This window comes from Kogia breviceps, chromosome 4 (assembly GCF_026419965.1).
Source record: "Kogia breviceps isolate mKogBre1 chromosome 4, mKogBre1 haplotype 1, whole genome shotgun sequence".
Classification (NCBI taxonomy): Eukaryota; Metazoa; Chordata; class Mammalia; order Artiodactyla; family Physeteridae; genus Kogia; species Kogia breviceps.
In genome coordinates this window covers 109,527,059-109,546,500 of record NC_081313.1, presented here as the reverse complement: position 1 = coordinate 109,546,500, position 19,442 = coordinate 109,527,059, and positions in this window count along the sequence as shown.

Sequence of the window (19,442 nt, the reverse complement as noted above, 5' to 3'; positions counted from 1 at the left end):
TGAGTATCTTCCTGAAAACTCTGGATGATGCCCTGTAGTCCTTACCGAGCTGCCCACTAACTCTCACAACCTTGTGTAGAGTCCCCGAGTCCAGGCCTTTGCCCTCCCAGGGAGCAGAGCTGGGCTCAGGTCCCGAGTCTCAGTCCTCCTCCTTGATATTCCAGTTACTGCTTTGCTCCGTCACAGATCTCAGCTGCTGAACATCTGGCTTCTGAACCAGGCTGCTCAAGTTTGGTCTCAGGGTTACCAACAATTGTGTATAAGTTTATGTAGCAGTTTATTTATTTTTTATCTATCCTATTGTGGAATTATTTATCTTAATAATGGAGGCCTCTAAGGAGGCTCTGAGCAGAGCTCACAGGAGGTGAGACACCATTTTCATTTGTATCTCAGATTTCAAAGGGGTTCCTTCTCCTCTTGGGAAAATAATCACTTTGTAAAGAGTCACTGTGCCTAGTGTTGCATTTCTAGAGGTTTCTCCATCTGACTTGAGTCTGGATCATGATTCCCACACTCTGCAGTTAATTTCATTAATGCTGCAGGGTTGATTCCTCTTGGGCTTCTGTGTCTGAGTGTATCCCTAGTATTTCCCTGTCCTGTGCCCTGAGCAGGCTCACCCAGACCCTGCTCCTTCTCCGTGGCTTGGTCACCACCATCGGCCTCACCCTCCTGCTCATCACTCTCTCCCCACTGCCTGCATCTGCTTCCTAATACCTTCCTGCTCTGTCCACTTCTCATCATTCCCATGGGCACCCACATCCTGACCCAGGCCTGGCTGCCTGAGTTCCCACCACAGCTCCCAGGCTGGCCTCCAACCCTATTTCCCACAGCTGTCAGAGCGGCCTTTCTGGACACCTCTCTGCTCATATCACCCCAGCTTTGTCCTCCAGTGGTCAGCCTACTTGGACCAGGCCCCAAGAGAAACATAGCCTAGTTTTCCTCCTAAGGAAATCCCCATTGAGGATCCACAGGGCTCCTTCCAGACCAGGAAACAAGTGGTTCTTGTCAGTTTGGGATCCTGGCCCCCTAAATTCCCCTCACCTCTATTTAAATAGGCCTTTGATTCTCCCTCACCCCTCTAGCCATCCTCTACCTCCTGGGAGCCATACCTGGGGGTCTACAGGATAAGAAGAGTATAGCCCACATCACACAATAGGAAATGTGCCTGTTTTTTATTGGGTGGGCCAAAAAGTGTCTTCGGTTTTTTAAGTAAAAATAAGACACATTTTTCATTTTCACCAAGAACTTTATTGAACAATGTATCCACCCTTTTGTTCCACTACATTCTGCCATTTTTCAGGCAATTTCATAATTCCGTCTTCCCAAAACTTTTTATCTTTTTGAGCAAAGAAGTGTTCCAGGTGCCTTTTACAGTCTTCCAAGGAATGGAGATTTTTTCCATTACAAGAATTTTGTAAAGACTGAAATAACTGGAAATCGAAGGTGCAATGTCTGGTGAATACGGTGGATGAATCAAAACTTCCCAGCGAAGCTGTAACAGTTTTTGCCTTCAAAGAAACATACGGTCTTGTGTTATCCTGATGGAAGATTATGCATTTTCTGTTGACTAACTCTGGATGCTTTTCGTCGAGTGCCACTTTCAGTTTCTCTAAGTGGGAGCAGTACTTGGAATTAATTGTTTGGTTTTCCAGAAGGAGCTCTTAAGAGAGGACTCCCTTCCAATCCCACCATATATACATCACCTTCTTTGGATGAAGACCGGCCCTTTGGTGTAGTTGGTGGTGGTTCATTTCACTTGCCCATGATTTCTTCTGTTCCACATTATTGTACAGTATCCACTTTTCATCACCCGTCAAAATGTTTTAAAAATGGAACATTTTCATTACGTTTCAGTAGAGAATCACATACAGAAATATGGTCAAGAAGGTTTTTTTCCGCTTAACTTACGTGGAACCCAAACATCAAAGCGATTCACATAACCAAGCTGGTGCAAATGATTTTCAGTGCTTGATTTGGATATTTTGAGTATGTGGGCTATCTCCAAAGTGATATGACATTGATTATTCTCAATTATTGTTTCGATGTGATCGCTATCAACTTCAACTGGTCTACCCAACCATGGAGCATCGTCCAGCAAGAAATCTCCAGCATGAAACTTTGCAAACCACTTTTGACACGTTCGATCAGACACAGCACCTTCTCCATACACTGAACAAATCTTTTTGTGTGTTTCAGTTGCGTTTTTACATTTCTTGAAATAATAAAGCATAATGTGCCAAAAATGTTGCTTTTCTCTTCCATCTTCAATATTAAAATGGCTACACAAAAATTCACCAATTTTGATAAGTCTTTTTTTAAATGCATGCTGATATGACAGCTGTCGGATACAATCTAACAAAATTGTTTTGAATGAAGTTAAAGACAACTAAGTGCTACTAGAGCCATCTTATGGAAAAAATCGAATGAACCGTTTGGCCCACCCAATAATTGTACTGGCCTCTCTAATGGTTGGTTTTTTTTGGCCATGCCACACAGCATACAGGATCTTAGTTCCCCAACTAGGGATCAAGCCAGGGCCCCCAGCAGTGGAAGCATGAAGTCCTAACCACTGGACCACCAGGGAATTCCCTAATGGTTGTTCTCTTAACTGAAATTGCATTAGTTCCTCACTTTGAAACATCTAGTCTTCAGTTATATACCAATGTTCATAGCAGCTATGTTAATCTGTATGGGCTGCTTTAACAAAATACCATAGACAGGGTAGATAATAAACGACAGAAATTTATTTCTCACAGTTTTGGAGGCTGGAAAGTCCAAGATCAAGATGCTGGCAGATTTGGTGTCTGATGAGGGGCTGTTTCTTGGTTTATAGATGGCTGTCTTTTCACTGTAACCTCACATGGAAGAAGAGGCAAGGGAGCTCTCTGTGGTTTCTTTTATAAGGACATGAATCCCATTCATGTAGTCTCTGTCCTCATGACCTAATCACCTTCAAAGGCCCCACCTCCAAATACCATCACTTTGGGGATTAGATTTCAACATACGAATTTTGGAGGGACAAAACCTTCAGTCTACAGTAGCAGCTGTATTCACAATAGCCAAAAGTGGAAGCAAACCAAGTGTCCATCAATAGATGAATGGATAAACAAAATATGGCAAATACATACAATGGAATATTATTCAGCCTTAATAAAGGGAGGGAATTCTGATACATGCTACAACATGGATGAAGCTTGAAGATACTGTGCTAAGTGAAATAAGCCAGACACAGAAGGACAAATATTGCACTCTGCTTATGTGAGGTACTTCAAGTAGTCAAATTCATAGAGACAGAATGTAGAATGGTGGTTGCCAGGGACTGAGGGGAGGGGGAAATGAGGAGTTATCCTTTAATAGGTACAGAGTTTCAATTTGGGAAGGTGGAAGAGGAGATAGATGGTGGTGATTTTTGCACAACAATATGAATGCACTTAATGCTACTGAACTGTACACTTAAAAATTATTTAAAAGGTAAATTTTGTTATGTATATTTTACTCCTAAAAAGAAATCTAGTCTAGATGTTTTCTCAGTTGACCGGGGACTCTTCTTGAGGTTTCCTGTTGCTCAGATCTCTCAGTGTAGCGACAGGGCCCGCAGAGCACCAATCCCAGGGTTCTCTCCACCCTGATCCCTGGACCTTCAGCTGGAGGTCCTTGGCTCCTCACCCTCTGGTGAATGCCTCTTCATCTTGAGACTCAATTCATGGTCACCTCTGTGTGGCCCTCCCATCTTCCTCACCCACCCAGAGAGCAATGTCTGCCCTCCTGTATGGCTCGGTTTTACCTACAGTTCTCTCTGTTGATGAGAGCATGTGTACTAGGCCCAGAGGTTTCCATGGTGAGCCACATCGGCTTCCTCCTGTGCCCTAGGAGCCTTGGGTGGGGGATAGGGGACTAGTCTGGGAGTCCTGTGAGAATAAACATTCTGGGCTTGAACACCAGGCAATCAGGGTAGCAAGCAGGTGGAAGCACCATGTTAAGATGGCTCTAGTGGCTGGAAACCTATTGCTTATGGCAGGATCTGGCACAGCCCCAGGCTGTATACTTTTGATGTTTGGGAATGTCTGCTAAGTAGATTTAGATCTGCCATGGAGTTTGCTCAGGGTGGAGGAAGAGAGGCTGGTGGAGAAGGCAATGAATTGTTCTACCATCTTGCCAAACTCTCTTCATTCTAAGTTTCTAATTCTCTTTGGTTTTCCAGACTTGAAAATTTTTTACCATCTGGTAGACATAAATAATATCTCATTGTGCTTTAAATCTGCCTTGTGTTGGTTACTAATGAGGTTGAGAACTTTTTCATAGGTTTATCAACCATTTGGATTTCCTCTAATGTGAAGCATCTGTCCAACCCTTTGCTCTAGGATTGTCTGCAACTTTCTTATTTGTAGGATTTCTTTAAATATTCTATATACTAACGCTCTGTGGATTGTATATGCTGCATATATCTTCTCCCACTCTGTTTCTTGTCACTCCATGGTATCTTTTGAGGAAACGAAGTTCTTTAGTAATTTCTTACTTCCCTGCCTCAAGGCCATGAGGTTTTCTCATGTACTACATAAAAACTTTATAGTTTTGCTTTTCACATTGATGTGATTAATTGACCCGAGATAGTATAAGGTAGGGCTCTGGTTTGTTTCCATATTAATACTCATTTTTTCCCAGCACCATTTTGAGAAGGCTGTTCTTTCCATGTTTAATTGCATTACTATCACTATCGTATTTCAAGGGTTCATTTATATGTGGGTATGGGTCTCTTTCTGGGCTCTCTTTTCTCTTCCATTGGTCTGTTTGTCTCTTTTTGAGCTAATATCACACTGTCTTAAATTTTATAATTCATCTTTATTATAATGTATAATATATCTGGTAGAGCAAATTTTCCCATCTGTCCTTTTTTTTCAAGAGTGTCTTGGCTAGGGGCTTCCCTGGTGGTGCAGTGGTTAAGAATCCACCTGCTGATGCAGGGGACACGAGTTTGAACCCTGGTCCAGGAAGATCCTACTTGCCGTGGAGCAACTAAGCCCGTGCGCCACAACTGAGCCTGTGCTCTAGAGCCTGCATGCAGGAACTACTGAAGCCCGCACACCTAGAGCCTGTGCTCTGAAACAAGAGAAGCCACTGCAATGAGAAGCCTGCACATCACAACAGAGAGTAGCCCCCGCTCGCTGCAGCTAGAGAAAGCCCATGCGGTGGCAACGAAGACCCAACACAGTCAAAAATAAATAAATAAAATAAAATTTTAAAAAAATCTTTAAAAAAACCACAAGAGTGTCTTTGCTATTCTTTATCCACATCAATTTTAAATCAGCCTGTCAGTTTCTCCCCTCACCCCACCCCCCAAAATGCTGGGAGTTTGGGGTTGCATTGATTCTATATATCAATTTAAGTAAAATGGTATCCTTTAAAATATTAAGACATAATCCATGGACATAATATATCCTTTTTTTATTTCTTTAATGTCTCTCAATAAAGTTTAAAATTTTCTCAGTAGAGAACTTTTACATCTTTTGTTAGATTTATTCTTAGGAAGTTGGTATTTTGGTGTAATATTAATAATGATATCTTTTTTTTTTTTTTTTTTTTTTTTTTTTTTTTTTTTTGCGTTACGCGGGCCTCTCACTGCTGGGGCCTCTCCCGTTGCGGAGCACAGGCTCCGGACGCACAGGCGCAGCGGCCACAGCTCACGGGCCCAGCCGCTCCGCGGCATGTGGGATCCTCCCGGACGGGGGCACGAACCCGCGTCCCCTGCATCGGCAGGCGGACTCTTAACCACTGCGCCAGCAGGGAAGCCCAATAATGATATCTTTTTAAAAATTCACATTAATAAGTTTTTTCTGGTATAGAGAAATATAATTTATATAGATTGATTTTGTATCCAGCAAATTTATAAACTCTCTTATCACTATTAAAACTTTACCTATAGATATTTTTGAACTTTATACATATACAAGTAGACCATCTGTGAATAATGGCATTTTGCTTCTACTTTTATTATTTTTATATCTTTTATTTTTCTTGCTTTACTATACAGGTTAGGACATCCTGTGCAGAGTTAAATAGAAGTAGTGGTTTCATGCATCTTTGTCTTGTTACAGATCTCAAAGGGAAAGATTCAATCGTTTTACCATTAAGTATGTTTCTTCTAAGTTTATTGCACATATCCCTTATCAGATTAAGGAAGTTCCCTCTATTCCTAGGTTTGCTGAGAGTTTTTTTTTTAATCATGAATGGATGTTAATTGTACCGAAATTTTTTCCACATATATTGAGATGATCCTGTGTTTTCTTCTTTAATCTGTTAATGTGGTGAATCACATTATTTTTAGAGTTAAAATAATCTGTATTCTGAAAAAGCCCAACATGGTTATCATATATTATTACCATTTTTATGTATTGCTAGTTTATGTGTCCTAGTATTTTTTAGGATTTTTGCATCTATGTTTATGAGTGAGATTGAGGGGAACATATGTCCTGTTTTGCTTGGGACAACCCCAGTTAATAGTTGTCATCCTGATATCATTATTAATAGCAGTTTCTTTCACTCTCAGAAGTGCCCTGGTTTGGATGATAAAGCATATCATTATTCTAGTGAGAATGCCTTCTCATATTGTCTGTCCAGTTTTGGTGTCACAGCAGTGTTTCCTCATTTTACAGTCTCTGGAGGAAGTTGTGTAAGAGTGGAACTATGTCTTCCTTGAATATTTTGGAAGAATTCACTGTTGAACCCGTTTGGGGTCAGAGTTTCCTTACTGAATCTATTATTATATAGGTTGTAGAATTATTCATGTTTTCTATTTCTCCTTGAGTCAATTTTGAGGTTATAATTTTATTCTAATTTGCTGATTTTTTTCTAAATTTTGTTAGCATATGGCTTTTCAAATTATGCTACTATCTTTTTGATGTCTGCAACATCAGCAATGATGGTCCTGATATTGGTTATGAATTCTTCTCTCTACTTTTTTTTTTATTATTTCACTAGAGGTTTGTTAATTGTTTTAGGTTTTTCAAAAAGCCAGCTTTGAGCTTTGTTGATCCTTTCTACCATATGCTCATTTTCTATTTCATTACTGTTTGCTCTTTATTATTTCCTTTCATACATTTTCTTTGGGTTTATTTTGCTGTTCTTCATCACATTTCTTGACATGGATGCTTAACTTGTTACTTTTCACTCTTTACTCATTTCTAATGTATGTACTTAAGGCTCTAAACCAAATAATTTTTCTGTAAAAGACCAAATAGTATATATATATATAATTTTGGGGGGGCGCTGCATGGGGTCTTTGTTGCTGGGCGCAGGGTTTCTATAGTTGTGGCGAGCAAGGGCTACTCTTCGCTGTGGTGCTTGGGCTTCTCATTGCGGAGCATGGGCTCTAGGCGCGCAGGCTTCAGTAGTTGCGGCGCACAGGCTCAGTAGTTGTGGCTCGCAGCCTCTAGAGTGCAGGCTCAGTAGTTGTGGGGCATGGGCTTAGTTGCTCTATGGCATGTGGGATCTTACCAGACCAGGGCTCGAACCCATGTCCCCTGCATTGGCAGGCGGATTCTTAACTACCGTGCCACCAGGGAAGTCCCAGTAAATATATTTTAGCTTGACAGATCTCTGTCAAAACTACTCAGTTCTGCCATAATAGCATGAAATCAGCAACAGGCAATAAATAAACAAATGGAAGTAACTGAGTTCTAATAAAATTTTATTTACAGAATAAGGCTGTGGCCTGGATTTGGTCCATTGGCTGGATTTTGCCAACCCCTGCTCTAAAATTTGCCCTATTTACTGCTTTAGCAACATCTCATGGATTTTGGTAAGTTGTATTTTGTTATCCAGTTCAAATATTTTCTAATTTCCATTTTGAATTCTTCTTTGACATGTGGGCTATTTTTGAAGTGTATTTCTTAATATCCAAGTATTTGGGGATTTCTAGTTTTCTTTCTTTTCTTTTCCTAATTTCTTCTTACTTGTTTTGTGGTCAGAGAATATGCTCTATATCAGTGCTGCTAAATAGAAATATAATGCAAGCTACATATGTAATTAAAAATTTTCTAGTAGCCACATTTTAAAAAGTGAAAAGAAGCAGGTGGAAATTAATTTTAATAATGTGTTTTATCTAACCTCATATATCCAAAATAGTATCAACATGTAATCAATATAAAAATAATGCCATATTTTAGATTTTTTTTTCATACTAAGTCTTCAAAATACAGTGTATATTTTACACATACAGCACATCGTAATTAGGACTACCCACATTTCAAGTCCTCAGCATGTGCCTAGTGGTTACCAATTGGATAGTGTAGCTCTAGATGATGTCACCCTTGGAAATCTGTTAAGACTTACTTTATGGTTTAGTATATAGTCAATTTTTATAAATGTTCCATGTGTATTTGAAAAGATTCTGTATTTTTTTTTTTTTTTTTTTTTTTTTTTTTGCGGTATGCGGGCCTCTCACTGTTGTGGCCTCTCCCGTTGCGGAGCACAGGCTCCGGACGCACAGGCTCAGTGGCCATGGCTCACGGGCCTAGCTGCTCCGCGGCATGTGGCATCTTCCCAGACCGGGGCACGAACCCACGTTCCCTGCATCGGCAGGCGGATTCTCAACCACTGCGCCACCAGGGAAGCCTGATTCTGTATTCTTTAGTTAATGAATAAAGCATTTTATACAAAATGCATTCATCAAAATTGGTTGGGACATTTTCTTACTGTGTTGTTCAAGTCTTTGTATCCTTACTGAATTTTTGGAATTTTTGGTTATTATTCTGTCAATCACAGAGAAAATCTTCCACCATGACTGTGAATTTGTCTAATCATCCTTATAGTTCTTTTTTCTTTACATATTTTGAAGTTATGCATATAATATTTAAATTGTATACTCTTGAGTTGAGCAGTTCATTGTTATAAAGTGACAATGAATTTTAAAATCCTTTTGTTTTTAAAAGGATGTTTGTCTTAAAGTCAATTTTGTCTTACTTCACTTTCTTTTGTTATTGCTTGCATGGTATATCTTTCTTCAGTCTTTTGCTTTCAACTTCTCTTACACGTTAGATATGTCTCTCCTTTTGGTTTTTTTTTTTTTTGGCCGTGCCATATGACATGTGGGATCCAAGTTCCCTGACCAGGGATAAAACCTGTGCCCCCTGCAGTGGGAACTTGGAGTTTCAACCACTGGACCCTCAGGGAAGTCCCACTCCTTTTGCTTTTTAATCTGGTCAGACAGCCTTTATCTTTTACTTGGAATGTTTCATTGTTTTTAATTCGAATGTAATATTACTGTCATATTTTGGATAAATTTTATCATCTTACATAGTGACTTTCATTTTTCCTGCCTGTTCTATTTATTTATTTTTGTTCTTTTGGATTAGCTTTTTTGGGTTTTGTTTTGTTTTGGGTTTTTTTGATCATTTTTTTCATCTCTACTAGTTTGGAAAACCTCTAGCTAAACCAAACAAGGGAGTACCCTTCTACACTGAGATCTCTTAAATCCCTCTGGCCAAACTTAAGGAAGGGACAGGACTTTGGCTCCCTGTACCCCGAACACTCCCCTCTACCAGCCCAGGAAACCTTTATCAAGTTGGGCAAGAGACCTGGCACTAAATCATCTTGCAGTTGTTCCCTATGTCCTGAATCCCTTAAGAGTCTGAGCTTTTGAAAGTTTAAAGCCTTTTCTCTGTTTCTGAGGTAACATCCATCCTTGGAAGTCCTATGTGCTTCATATTCCATCTGCGGGAATTGGGGAAGCCTTGTGGGGCAACATAATTTACTGGGAGAACACAACTAGCTTAATATTTGCCAGTGTTCTCCTTTTACGTAATTGTCATGAGGTCTTCCTTCCTTGATTTCTTGGGAAATATGGGATGTTAATAAGGAAAGCAAGAGCCTAGGGACCACAAGTGACAAGGAGGGGGACTGAGGTCTGGGTGGCAGTTCTGTTCTTCCCTCAACCTCATCTCTCCTTTTTTTCTGCTCCAGTGTGTGCTGTGAGCCCACTCCCAAAAAGGCTACCCTAAAGAGAGCACTGCTGGAGGCCTTGCTCCCTCTGAAGCACATGGGCATTCAGGTCTAGTGATTTCACTCTCGTGCTCCTCAAAATGCTTCAGAGTTTCTCTGTTGCCTGGTGCTGAAGGCCATGGCTTCTCGTTCCTCCAGCCTCCTCTCCCATCACTTCCCTTGCCCCTGCAGCTCATGCTCCTTTCCCTCCCGTCCAGGCCTGTACTCACTTGTTCTTGCACTCAGGAACGAATGCTGGTGTCCTCCCCTACCTTCCCACACCTCCCTCCTCTTGCTCTCTCAGGCTTCAGCTCAGACACTTCTTCCTCCAGGAAACCTCCACGGCTGGGTCAGACATCTACTCTAGGCTCAGAAAGCCCCAGTGCTTCCTCAGTGGATTGAAGACTTTATTCTCCTTTTCTTTTCTTTTTTTTTTGCCACTCCACGCAGCTTGTGGGATCTGATTTCCCTGACCAGGGATCAAACCTGCACCCTTGGGCGTGAAATCGCAGAGTCCTAACCACTGGACCACCTCTTTTAATGGCCATTTGTCCACCTTTCTCACTACACTATGAAGACTGTGTCTTCTTTCCTCTTATAATCTCAGAACCTAGCTCAGTGCCTAGATGACAGCAGTCCTATCATAAATTCTTGTTGACTGACTGACTGGTTAAATGTCTTCTTTCCTTTCTCTCTGTTCTCTTTCTCTCTCTCTCCTTCCTTTCTTCCTTCATGACTTTTTCATTCATGTCTTTTGCCCATTTTTCTGCTGACATCTCAAGTATTTTCCTTGTAAAAGCTTTCCATATTAGCAACACTTTGTATATAATATTTGTGGAAAATATTTTCTCCAGAATGTTAAGTACTTGTTAATGTAATTCTAGGTGATTTTTCACACATAGAAGTTTTAAATTTGTATGCTAGCAAATCAGCTGGCCTTTTTTGGGTTACTTTTGGGGGGATATTGTGTAGTGGGTGACATGAGGGAGCCTTCTGGAGTACTAAAAATGTCCCAGATCCTGATCTGAGTGTTACTTACAGAAGTGTATACATATATAAAAATTCACTGAATTGTACACATAATACCTGTACATATTATTACATGTAAGGTATAACTCAGAAGTTTAAAAATCCATTTACCATTTTATATGTGATTTTTTTCACCGACGTGTTTGAAAGCAGTTTTATTTAGATACAACTGACATACAATAAACTGCACATTTTAAAATTGTACAATTTGGTAAGTTTTAACATATAAAGGCAAGTGTAAAAGCATAACCACAATTAAGATCATGAACATATGCATCACTCCAAAAAGTTTCCTCATACTCCTTTGTAATCTCTTCCTTCTACCCATTCACCACTATATGCTTTACATTTTCTAGAATTTTATGTAAATGGAATCATACAGTATGTTGTCATTTTTGTCTGGCTTCTTTTAGTCAGCATAATTATTTTGAGAGTCACCTGTGCAGTTGCATGTATCAATAGTACCTTCCTTTTTTTAATGATTTTTTATTGAAGTATAGCTAATTTACAATGTTGTTTTAGTTTAAAGCACACAGCAAAGTGATTCAGTTTTATATGGCCCTTTTTTAGATTCTTTTCCATTATAGGTTATTACAAGATATTGAGTATAGTTCCCTGTGCTAAACAGGAGGTCTCTGCTGTTTACCTATTTTATATATAGTAGGGTATATATGTTAATCTCAAACTCCTAATTTATCTCTGCCCTACTCCCCGCTATCTCCTTTGGTAACCATATATTTGTTTTCTATGTCTGTGAGTCTATTTCTGTTTTGTAAATAAGTTCATTTGTATCTTTTTTAAGATTCTACATATAAATGATATCATATGATATTTGTCTTTGTCTGACTTACTTCACTTAATATGATCATCTCTAGGTCCATCCATGTTGCTGCAAATGTATAGTACCTTCCTTTTTATTGCTGAGTAGTGCTTCATTGTGTGGCTGGTCCATAATTTGTTTAAACATTTATCTAGCCATGAAAATGTGGGTTGTTTCCAGTTTGGGAGCTACTATGCATAAAACTGCTATCATTCAAGTACAAGTCCTTATGTGGATATATACTTTGATTTCTCTTGGATGAATTCTTTCATTGCTTTTTGTTCTTAGAAAATCCTCTCCCACCAAATGAGAGGATATATATTTTTTCTTCTATTATTATTTTTTTAACATTTTGTTTTAAGCAGCTGGAATTAATTTTGTTGGGTAGTGTGAGGTAGGCATTTTAACAGGCTTCTTTTCCCCCCAAATAACCATTTTGTCCATCACCATTTAATTAAGAATTGGTTCCTTCCTCCTTGATTTATAATATGTAATTCCCCTCCCCACTGTAATTCCAGGAATTGGGACAATTGCAGGAAATGCCCTTTCCCACACACATCCAGGCCCGTACAATATCCCTCAGTTATTTCTGAGTATCCCCAGAGCATATCTTATGGTTACACAACTCATGCTGATGAAGTTCACACACTTGCTCAGATATTAGAATCATTCACACCCAGGTTCAACTCTCCACGGATGATTGGCAGGAGATTTGGGCATCTGTCCCATTCATGCAGTGATCCAGGCATTGATAGAGTGGGCAGACAGGAGTGACCCACAGTGAGGATGGCAAAGCCAACCCATGTGGCCACCCTTTTAGCCATAACCACTTCCTTCCTGCTTTACTTTGCAGAATGAGGCTGGCAAGAATCTTGGTTGTAGATGATGGGAGCCTTGAATGCCAGCCTGAAGGCTTTAATTTACTGATTCCTGCTCTGCACACAATCCTTGGCTGAGTGCTGAGGATATAGCGATTCCTTATCTTTAGGCCCTGCCCTTCAGGAGCTCACTAACAAGTAAACAGACAACTATGGTTCCTTCCTTCCGTCATTCATTCCACTAATATATTTTGATCACCAGCTAAACGCCAGACATTCTTCTGAGGGCTTAGGATACATAAGTGAAGGATCCCTGCCCTTGTGAAGCTTGGCAGGGAGAAAGACAATACAACAATAAGGTCCTAATAAAACGTATATGGTACATTAGAAGGTGATAAATGCTTTGGAAAAAGTAGAGCAGAGTAAGGGATCTGGGAAAGGGTGAGAAGAGGAGGGAGGGATAATGAATTAAAATACTGTGGCCGAGGGCTTCCCTGGTGGCGCAGTGGTTGAGAATCCGCCTGCCGATGCAGGGGATACGGGTTCGTGCCCCGGTCCGGGAAGATCCCACATGCCGCGGAGCAGCTGGGCCCGTGAGCCATGGCTGCTGAGCCTGCGCGTCCGGAGCCTGTGCTCCGCAACGGGAGAGGCCACAACAGTGAGAGGCCCGCGTACCACAAAAAAAAAAAAAAAAAAATACTGTGGCCGAGGAGGCCTTTGGGGAACTTGGTGGCAGCCTCCTTGAGAACACAATGTGGTGCTGAGGTCGTGGGAGCAGAGAGAAGTGCCTCCACCCAGCTGGTGGAGTTGATGGAGGGCTTCCAGGAGGAAGGCCCTGTGAACTGATTCTTGAAGGATAAGATGGGAAGTCAGCCGACAGGAGGGAAGACGGCAGGGAAAGGAGGAGGCAGCATGGGCAACAGTGACAGAGAGAGTGGCCCAGTGGAGCACCACAGACATGCTCTGGCTGGAGGGAAGGGTCAGATGAGGGAGAGGTGTCCATCTTGGAGCCAGTGGGTGCTTGAGTGAAGCTCTCAGCCCAGGGTGGCAGACCGGTGGCAGACCACAGGCAGACCCTCGGTATGTGTGTCTGCGCCCACTGCTTAGTGGATTGGTGATTTTTTTCTAGAGCATGAAGCTGGAGTGGTGGGGAGCTCTGCCCCGCCCCCCTGTGCTGAGTGCAGATCTGCCCAGAGCTCTCTGGTCCCTCAGAGCCAGAGCTGCTGCTCCCAGATATATCAAGCGGGCTGTCACTAGGCACTCCCTGCTCTTAGGGCACCCATTTTGGGAAAGGTGGGGGTGGGGACAGTGTGCCTGGCCCTGGGTCTCTGAAGCTAGTCTGGCAGGGCAGCCACTGAGACTGCAGCTGTGGCTTCTGATCTCAGAAGGAGGCAGGAAGCTGTGGCAAAGGCCCCAGCGACATTTGCTTCTCTAAAAGGAGAAAGGAAGTATGTACCAGGAAACGTGTGCAGCAGCCCCTTCCATGGCCTGGGCCTGAGTGACCTCAGTCCGCCTGAGTCCTGGATGTGACCCAAGGCCATGTGATGGCAGCAGTGCCCACTCCTAGGCAGTGCTCCTAGATAGCACTGTCTCCCCTCGGAACGGCAGTGGTCAAGGTGGTCACTGACACCAAGGACTCTAGGCCCCAGCAGTAATGGAATCTGTGACCAAAGGCCTCAGGGTGACTGGAGACCTCCCCACACACACCCCGCCCCGAGGCCTCTCTGGGCTGGGGCTTCCCGTGACTGCGGCCGCAGAGGTTTCTCGGGCCCCTTTTCTCTGACGCTTTTTCCATAGAACAGCTAGGAACTAACGTGAACCACCATCTGGAGCCCAGGTCTCTGAAAGCCTCACGGATTCTCCCCTGGGCCCTGTCATCTGCCTCCACACCCCTGCTCTGCCCAGAAGCCTGGTGGAGGACTTGGGGCTTCCACTGCAGTGAGACACAGCGTCCTACATTAGCAAGGCCTCAACAATCTGCTGCTTCTTCGACGGCCACAAACATTGCTGATATTTACAATCTGTCCAAATGCAATGGATGTTAGATCTTAGAATACAATAATGAACAAGACTGGGCCAGCCATCAAGGAGCAACCAGGAGAAGGAAAGAGACAGACAATAAAGAAGTGAACATATGCACAAAAAAGACAATTTCAGACAGTGATAAGTGTCATTAATAAAATAAAACAAGACACTGTGATAGAGTTTGACTGGGTGAATATCATGAGGTGGTGTCCTCCGGCAAGGCCTCCTGAGGAGGGGACATCTGAGTCCACACCTGAGTGACAAGAGAGAAGCAACCACAGGAAGAAGTGGGGATATAGAAGAGCAGTGCCAAGGCCTTCCATGGGAGTACAGGGAGACTTTGAGGAAGAGGAAACCAGTGTAGTTGGGGATGGGGCAGTGGAAGGGGATGAGTCAATAAGGTAGGCAGGGCTAGATCCCATACAGTTGTTAGGCCTGGTAAGGACTCTGAATTCTATTCCAAGTTGGAGGATTTTAAAGCAGGCTAATGATGTAATCTAATTTTAGGTTTTTTAAAGGTTCATCTGGCTGCTGTGAGAGAGTAGACAACAGTGGAACAAGAGTAGGAGAGAATGGATTCTCCATATATTTTGAAAGCAGAACTGAAAGAGTTGCTGACAGACAGACACAGGGTGTGAGAGTATAAAAGGAGTCAGGGATGAGATGGAAGATTTGGGCTGAACCATTGAATGGATTGGGGTGCCATGAACTGAAATGGGGAAGACCACAGAAAAGTAGGTTGATAGGGTGGTAGGAACGTGAGAGTTCTGGGTTTACTCTCATATGGTCATGAGGCTCCAACTGGAGAGTAACAGAAAATACAAGTCAAACTGGCCTAAACATCAAGTGGAATGTATTGACTCCCATAACTGAAAAGTCCAGAATTCAAGCATGTTTTGATCCATGGATCCTTAATATGGCTTTTTCCTCAGTCTGGCTTCCCTCAGTGGGATAAAATGACTGTATTGTTTCAGTCTCAACACCCACCAGAAGAAGAAGCTTCTACTGCCTAACCATTAAACAAAATTTCTAAACTTTTGTTCAATTTGATTGGATCAATTTAGATCACCCATCACTGTGGCAAATGGGAATGAGGTTATATTAATTGTCTTCACCAATCAGAGACCATCCCTGGAGGTGTGGACAGGAATATCTGCTTACAAAAGGGGGAGGAACAGAAAGGATGCTGGGAAAGCAGCCCTAAGGTCCACAGAGCCATGGTTCATTAGAGATGCCACTTAGATGTACAACAGGAACTACCAAGGGGAAAGCTGGATGTAGGAGTCTGAAGCTCAGGAAAGAGGTCAGAGTGGGAAATAAACACTTGTCATTGGTGTGTAGATAGTACTTACAGCATGAGCCTAGAAGAGGATACCTGAGGAGTATAAATGCAAATCTGAGAATTCATCCCTGGGGCATGCCAACATTTCAAGGAAGGACTCTTCTAAAGAGAAGCCAGCAAAGGGAGAACAAAGGAGCAGCCAATGAGATAGAAGGAAGGCCTGGGGAATGTGTAATCATGGAATTAAGAGAGGAAAATATTCAGGAGAATATTTTCCTTCAGCTGAGTTGAAAGCTGCTGAGCAAAAATGCAAGATGAGAACAAAGACATGGATCCAACATGGTGTTCATCAGTGACCTTGACAAGTGACACCTCAGGGACAGACTGAGGTGAGGAAGTGGAATAGTGAATATAGATGACTCTTTCAAGGAGTTTGGCTGTCAATGGGGAAGAAGAAAGGTATGACATCTGGGAGGGTCATGAAATCAAGTAAAACTTAGGTCATCGTGGCTGGATTCAGTGCCCATGTGGTCCATGGAGTTGTGGTCCAAGGGGAGCAGCCTGACCACAGGACAGTCATTTTCTTCTCTGTTCTGGAATGCACTTGGACTCAGAGCGACCCTGACTAGGAGCCCCTCTTTGCCCCTCAGACCACTTGGTGTTAGAGCATGCAGCCTACCATATTGTGACTACCCACATCCACCTCCTCTCAACACACCAGGCTTGCACAGAGGTGAGCAGAGTGAAGTAAAGTACTTAGCCCTATTCACTATGGCATCAGCACGGGAGGAAAGTCCTGGTTTCTGACAAAAATGACTGATAGGGAGTTGAGAGGGGTGGGCAGCAGTGCAGCTGGGGCTGGACAGAAATGAAAGTGAAGGATGAGGAACAGTAGAGGTCCAATGGCCAGCATGGTGGGAAGAACAGCATGAGTGCTAGAAAGTCATGAGGCCCTGTTTGTGTGGGATGTATAAGGGTAAGGGCGATGAAAGGGGAGAACCGGGGTCGCAGAAGTTATTGACTGGAAGGGGAGAGGGGAGGGCAGGAGCAGGGTCCTAAAAGTCCAGGTCATCCTGGAGGCTGCCCTAAGATGATGGTGGTACCTGGCCTGGGAGAAGCCCTATAAACTAGTCTAGGCTGTCGCATGTGCCATGATAATGTTTTGAAGTATTAACCTCCTTCTGAGCTTTGTTTCTTAGCTCATGCTGCAAAGAGGAAATACCAAACTCCACCACAGAGCTTCATTTCACACCAGTGAAAGAAGCCACCTGAGGGATGGTCAGCATGCAAAGACCATCACTCTAATTCCCAGGGGCAAGATCTATCCATGGCTGACTCTGGGACCTCAGGTCTCTTGGGAAGAGAGACTTGGCTTGGACGTGGCTGGATTGATTGTCACGGGAATGACGGGAGGACATCTATAACAGCTCAGGGTGTGGGCAAGAATCTTGGCCACCATTGCCTGGACATTAGAAGGACCTCCAGTGACAACATTTAGTAAATGAAAGTGAACAAGTGATCAAATGAGTGATCAACTCTGAAACCCAATTTCCAAAAAGGCAGCAGAGATTCAAAAAAGAAAAAGCCAGGTTAGGAAGGATTGAGTCAAATCAGTGAGCAACCTCTCTGTCCTCAGGGGAGGCTTGGACCTCAGCCATGCCTGGGCATGAGAGGACACTGACTCATGGGAAAGACACCGTAATCAGGATCAATGTGATTTTGTGGGGGAGGATATTAGATAAACACCTATAAGATGTTCCTTTGCCTGGACTTTTCTTTCCTCCCACTGTTTACCCTGTGTTATCTGGAGCCCACACCCACTTCCGCTACTGCGGTCCTTACCCTGCATCCCCTCACTCCATCCCCAGAGCAGCCAGCCCACGCCTACACAGCCTGTCTTCTCTACAGCCACTGCCTGCATAGGTCCCATTCACATTCTTTGAAAAGAGATGACATTTTTTTGATTTTCATTCTGACTACAAATGTAATATATGTTCATGACAAACAATTTGGAAAACTCAGAAAAGTCCCCAAAAGTGTACAAAAACCACCCTCAATCCCAAGCTTTCTCTCTTGACACATCACTTTGTGTCTTTTTTGACTCCCTTATATGTTCTTTTTTTCCCTTCTTTTTTTCACTTGAAACCATGCTTAGAGTCCGGTTTATAAATTTTATAATAGAATGGAAGCTTTCATGAGAGTAGGAGTGTTATCTTGTTCATTGCTGGTCAGTGGCACCTGGGAGTCGCTCAATAAATATTTGTCAGAAGAGTGGATTTTACAGCTTGTTTTCACTTAATGCCATGTGACCATTTTCTGGCATTATTGTGTATTCTCTTATGCCCTTATTTTTAATGGCTGCATGGTATTTTATCCTATGTGTATATAATAATTTTTTTGTGTGTGTGGTATGCAGGCCTCTCACTGTTGTGGCTTCTCCCGTTGCGGAGCACAGGCTCCGGACGCACAGGCTCAGTGGCCATGGCTCACGGGCCCAGCCAGTGCACGGCATGTGGGATCTTCCTGGACCGGGGCACGAACCCGTGTCCCCTGCATCAGCAGGTGGATTCTCAACCACTGCGCCACCAGGGAAGCCCAATAATTTAAAAAATATAACCCACTATTGGTAGATATTGAAGTTGCCTCAAATATTTTATGCTATAGGTAATATCAGGCTGAACATCTTTGACTATTCATATATAGCTATTGCTACACATTACTTTCAGAAGATAGATTCCTAGAAGTGCAATTGCTGGATTGCATGTGCTTACTTAAAACTTCTTTACATTTGTCTAATTGCCCTGCCACTCCAAAAGCCTGATCCAAACACATGTCCTCAGCCCTTTTCAGTGGAATCTATTACCATGTTTTAAACTTTGATAATTAATAGTAAAGATGTACCTTATTTTTACAGAATTTTTCTTTGATTACTTGTGAGATTGGCTAATTTTTATGTTTACAGGCTATTTGTATTTTTTTTCTTTTCTGTATTGCTTAGTCATCTTCTTCCCCCTTATTCTTTTCAGGGTGTGTTTTTTCTAATTGATTTGTAAGAGCTCCTCATATAATAAATATTTTTGAGTTGCAAAATTTAAAAATTTCATGTAGTATATTTGTTTAGTGTTTGAGCTTTCTAGTAAATTGATCTATTTCTGTGCCACAGATTTAATTTTTCTGTGATTCATTATATTATTTATTGTGGCATTTATTATTGGGGCAATATATATATATTTTTTGGTTGCACCAGGTCTTAGTTGCAGCACATGCACTCCTTAGTTGCAGCAGGCAGGCTCCTTAGCCATGGCATGTGAACTCTTAGTTGTGCCATGCATGTGGGATCTAGTTCCCTCACCAGGGATCGAACCCAGGCTCCCTGCTTTGGGAGCACGGAGTTTTATCCACTGTGCCACCAGGGAAGTCCCTAATTTTTTTTCTTTATTTTTTTTATTAGTTATCTATTTTATACATATTAGTGTATATATGTCAATCCCAA